Source organism: Apium graveolens, chromosome 9 (genome assembly GCF_009905375.1).
Source record: "Apium graveolens cultivar Ventura chromosome 9, ASM990537v1, whole genome shotgun sequence".
NCBI classification, from domain to species: domain Eukaryota; kingdom Viridiplantae; phylum Streptophyta; class Magnoliopsida; order Apiales; family Apiaceae; genus Apium; species Apium graveolens.
Window position 1 is genome coordinate 96,656,830 of NC_133655.1, and position 6,000 is coordinate 96,662,829.

A 6,000-nucleotide genomic window follows, 5' to 3' on the forward strand; every position below is an offset into this window, starting at 1 on the left:
TTAAAGATCAGCAGAGAAATTTTTCAGAAGTAAATAGACAATGGTTCTAGTATTAGTAAATGGTATTTTGATATGCCCTGTATCTAGGGAATACAGGAGGAACGATTCAAGGATAACCTTAGAGGTTTTATAAGGAGAAAGGTATTATTCGAAGTTCTCAAGAATAGAAATTTGATAAAGGAAAAATGGCGTAATTATAATAATGCTAGGTGGGCACGTGTTAAACCATAAGAAGTATAGATCAACCCAATGAAGGTCGAGATTGGTGAAAACGAGAAGGACCCAAGATAAGAGACGTCCTAAGTACGATCGAGAGTCAGTCGTGACAATATTCACATCTAAAGACTAAGGCAATGACTTATGGAAAAATGGTGTTTTTTTCTTTTCTCACCAGGACTTAAGAAAAGCATTTTCACATAAGCAGTGATTGAAATGAGGTAGAAAATTTAGTTGGAGGTGGTTAAAATGACATTGATTGTAAGGGAATTTTACTATCAGGAAAGGCCAAAGAGGTGGCCGACACTTTAAATGTAAGAGGATAATTATAGGCGCTCGTGCCAGAGGAATACAGAGATGATGGTTGAAACCGTGAAGGTTGTATTATGGTTTGGAAGATTGACATTTCTTCTGATGACTTTGCAATACCCAGCCGTAATAGCAGTTTGGTAAAGGTTTAATTCGTGTAATCGCCATAAGCGGGCTATCTATCTTAGAAGGTACTATCTTGAGATAAGCCAGGACCATGTTACGAAATGACTAAATAAACCTTTAAGCTTCATGTCTCCTAATATAGACATATATTTAAGAATGGTATTAACCTGTTTTCGTTGTTTTTATTGAAACTCTTCTGCAATTTTATCAGCTTCATGGCATATGTACGCCAAGTTCAGGAGTGTTCTTCATGAATCATGGAATGGCGATTATGTTTCCTCTCTAGATGATTTCGATACGGCAGGAACGGACTCCGTATGGTTAGCTATTAAGACTTCATGGAAAACGAATGACTACAGTAGGTCAACGGTGGACCATAGTAATGCAGGAATGATTTTACGAGTAATGAGCCGATTACTTACAACCGTGAGAGTTGTATTGGAATGGATGTTGAGATTGAGTACCACTAATCGGGTTGTGGTGATGTATAAGTTATCATTAATAGACTAATTAAGTCGATTATTTACCTATTGAATACTTATTTCCTTCTTATCAATAGAGAGTCGTATTACTATACGAGGAAGGTTGCGGTGCAAGAATAGAATTCTAATAACGATGATGTCTAGAATGAAATCCCTTATTCGAGTTTCAATGTCGAGGGAGTTTTAAAGGTGATTGTGTATAAGCTCGAGCAAGAGCATGGGTCCATAGAATGATGGACAAAATATCAAAAATATTTAGGCATGTGAAATACGATGCTATAATACCTGATGTTGATATATATACGTATATGTTTTATTCTCCTATGACAAACCTCTATAGTTCAGAGGTAGATTCCAAGCCAGATATTTGTGGCAGTATTTTTTCATATACAATTCTCTTCAATTCGTTCTTTTTTCTTCTTTTCATTTCATGTAAGCTGAGAAGAACAACCCTTCCAGAGGGGAGGTATTGCCGAATGACTATTTATCTGTGTGATAGAAGCCTAGTAGGATACCACATGTTGTTTAATTGCTTGTCAAGTACTAAAGGCTGGCCACCTTCTGTACTAACTATGCAATAGAACAAGTGTTCATGATCATAGTGATCTCTCAAAAAATTCTTTTACTTCTATACGAAGGACCAAGCTTTCGAAGATGGAGGCAGCTAGAGATGAAGTGGTACCAAGTACGGTGGTATTCCGATTCTAACGCGTTCGTGATACTAAGGTTGACGCAATTATTAAAAGGTTATAGAATGCTAACGAGCAACAGTGTAACCAGTATAGTATTATGTACGGAAGATAGTAATGACTATGAACTGGAAAAGAATGGGTATTGAGAAGCAAAAGCTATAATGCTAGAAGCTATGATGAGAGTCTGTGCAATAGACTTGAGAGAAATTGGAACGATCACTTAACACGGATTGAGTTTCCTTACGATAATAGATCATATGTCAGTATTGAGATATCGCCTTATGAGATCCTTGAGGGAAGACAATGTTGATCTCCCTTATGTTAGGATAAAGTTGTAGAGCGCAAGATGCTCGGACCCGCGGTAGTCCAAAGGACCAAGGATATAATAGATCTAATCAGAGGACGGCTGGTAATAGCCCAAGATGGACATAAGAAGTATATTGATTTGACACGAAATGAAAAAAGTAGGAAGTAGGGGACCTAGTGCTGTTATAGGTATTCCCTTGGAAAGGAGGGATGTGGTCCGGAAAGAAAGGAAAGCTAGGCCCACGAATTGTTGGACCCTTGGACATATTAAGTCATATTGGGAAGTTAGCATATGAGCGCATAGACATGCAACCAGACGTAACCAATATGGAGCAACCAGGCAGGGTTATAGATTGAAAAGGAACAAGTGCTTAGGAGAAGGGTTATCAAACTAGTCAGAGTTTGATGGTAGAACCACAATGTGGGAAAATTTACTTGAGAGTTAGAGAGTGCAATGCTAAGAGAGTATCCCTATTCATTTTCTATCTGATTCCGGGACGGAATCCTTTTAAGAAGGGGAGACTGTAATAACCCCAATTTTTCGGAATTTTTGAAACACAGATGAATAGTAACTTTTGCTGATGATGCTGATTAAGGAAAATTATCAGACCACGCTATATAGGAGTACTGTTATGGAAATTCTAAGATCGTATTAGTATTCCATAAAGTAAATAAGTGTATGTAAAGATCGTCAGAATCCAAATTCGAACACTTTGATTTTTCCCGAAAATCCACCAGATACCGAAAGAATTGAGTATAAGGTAACATGATTAAAAGGATTTAATTCAAGGATTATAAGAGAGGATCATAAAAGGAATATAAAATATTAAGAAAGGTTTAGGGGAACCCAAGTAATAAGATCCCGGGTATGATCCCTCAAATAATAAACAAGAACAAAAGTTAAGCGAACCGTATAACAGATCAGCGGTCATTAGCCAAGTAATTAGGGGTTAATCAAAGAGGTTAATGGACGATGATGTCATCACACCAACAAGAGGAAGACAAGTGTAACAAGATGACATAAGCAGATGACATAAGCATGACCAAAAAGGGAAGGAAGTGTTGGTTGATTATAAACCACACAAAATTTACCATGGTTAAAAGGTTAATTAATCAAAACAAAACAAAACAACCAATCCAAGGCAAAACAAATCACAAAACACAAATTAGAAGTTGACTTTTGCTTTCCAAGAACAAAAGCTCTCGGCCAAAACCAGAGCAGCAACTTCAAACTACCATATCTCCTTTAATACTCACTCAAATAGTATGTTCTATAGCTCTTTGGAAAGATATTGAGATGGCCTACAACTCTTGTTCACAAGTCTCGTCCAAATAAGCATGGTTAGACCCTCGTTTTGACAGTTCTTTCAATCTGACTTTTAGAAACTTCAAAACCTAACTTTGTGTTCTTGATTTCTTTGGAAAGATCAAGCTTGTAGGAGGTTAGATTAAGGTTCCCTAAAGCTTCCTAGCAACTTAACACCTACCAAGGAAGGTATCAACTTCAAACCCTAGCTTTGATTTTATGATTCCATTAAGTTTTATTGAAGCATTGTTAGTATTAAGGCTTGATCTTTGATTATAAGTAGTTTTGGTGGATTTGTATTGGTTTTAAATATTGGGTCTTTGATTGGTTGGATAAATTGGTAAAATTTGGAGTTGGGGACTGAGTTTGTAGTATGATGGTTGAATATTGTTGTATTGGTGGTTGTGAGTGAATTGATGATAATTTAGAGTGTTAATTAAATTGGAAATCGCGTAAACATAAACGTCATAATGCCCGATTTTCCTTAACTGTCCTGTTCTTAATATCAGGACCCATGAACTCACTGTTAGGTTTTTACCATTGCCATGATTAGATAGTTCATGTTACGAGCTTCGTTTTGATATGTGGTTCGCTTGAATCCGATGTACGGTTTAGGAGAAACGACCGTTTTAAGTAACGGCGTTTCGCGACCGAACCATTACCCCTCGCCTTACTTTGAAACCTTGGTTAAGGTCCTTAAACGACTAATTGGAGTATGAAACAATTATGTAAAGTGTATTAGGCAGTTGGTAGGGTACTCGTGAAAGAATCGTCTTAAAATTCTTAATGGTTAATTTATTAAAAATGATGGAGCCAAGGGTACTCGAACAACTTATGTGATTCGTTAAGCGTAGAAGTGACCATAAACGAACGTTAAGGTTCAATTGGTTAAAGTCTAGTTTCTTAAGAGACCGGGGTTTAATTCCAACTTATGTTGTTTTTCATAGGTTATCGGACCCACTCTAAGCTTAAGTCTATCCGGGAACACTCAGGCAAGTTTTCTACCCGTTATACTGTTGTTGTGATGTATATATGTATATGCATTATCTTGTGATACATGCATGTTGGTTAATTTGCAAATCTTGCGATATATTGGAGCATGCTGATATGGTTTATATGCATGTCTGTTTCGTAATCTTGATATGTAATTGTTGATTCAATTGCTTATAATTGCATAATACCTATGCTAGAGATAAGCAGTAGTTGCGTATACCCTTAGTATAGGGGACCTAAAGGCGAACATTTTCTAAAACCGGGAGTCGATGTTCCCGAGTATATTATATATATATTTATATATATATATAAATATAGTTTTCAAAACTATTAATCGAATAAGGTTTATTCGATAACTTTATTTTTATTAATGAATATTACTTTGAATATTCATTCGAGGACTTATGACTCAGTTTATTTTATTTAATGAATATTACTTTGAATATTCATTCGAGGACTTATGACTCAGTTTATTTTATTTAATGAATATTACTTTGAATATTCATTCGAGGACTTATGAATCAGTTTATTTTATTTAATGAATATTACTTTGAATATTCATTCGAGACTTATGACTCGGTTTATTTTATTTAATGAATATTACTTTGAATATTCATTCGAGGACTTATGACTCGGTTTATTTTATTTAATGAAAATTACTTTGAATATTAATTCGAGGACTTATGACTCGGTTTATTTTATTTAATGAATATTACTTTGAATATTCATTCGAGGACTTATGACTCGGTTTATTTTATTTAATGAATATTACTTTGAATATTCATTCGAGGATTATGACTCGGTTTATTTTATTTAATGAATATTATTTTGAATACTCATTCGAGGACTTATGGCTCCGCTTATTTTATTAAATAATATTCTTTATTTTATTAAAGAATAATGTTTCGATAATCAAACTTATTTTCGATTATTCAAATAAAGATCGTACTTTCGTATAAGTATATCTTTGATTATTTATTATTCATTTCAAGTATAAGTTTTAAAACTTCTACTTCAATTATTTTATAAGGATTATCCTTATGGGAATATTATTAAAATAATAATATTTAGATATTTTCTAATATATCGGGACTGATTTATTTCATTAAATCAGCATTACTCCAAACATTCTCAAAAATGTTTTCGAGTCTTCAAAATGATTTTAAAAGTTAGGGCGGATCCCAAAACTCGTTTTCAAATTTAAGATTTTCCTTTTGAAGGGGACTTGAATACTCGCTCAAAAATCTAAGGGATCCGGCCCTGTGGTATATTTTATATTCGCAACGTGGTTGCTGTTTTGAGAAAACAATTTGATTACTTGCCCAATGTTCGGGAAGTAAGTCCATATAATTGAGTCGGCATAAGCGACAGGCCGGGGTACGGTCTATGAAGGTGTAAGAGGCTGGGTGATAGTCCATCCACGCGTTTGTGGCCGGGTAACGGTCTAGCGCGAGGTCCTAATGCGGCCAGGGTGATGATCGGCGAGGAATTCATCCATCTACGGTAGAAAAGGTTACTTAATGGGTATCTTTGCCTGATCAGCAAGATATCAGGTTTATGCCAAAATTCT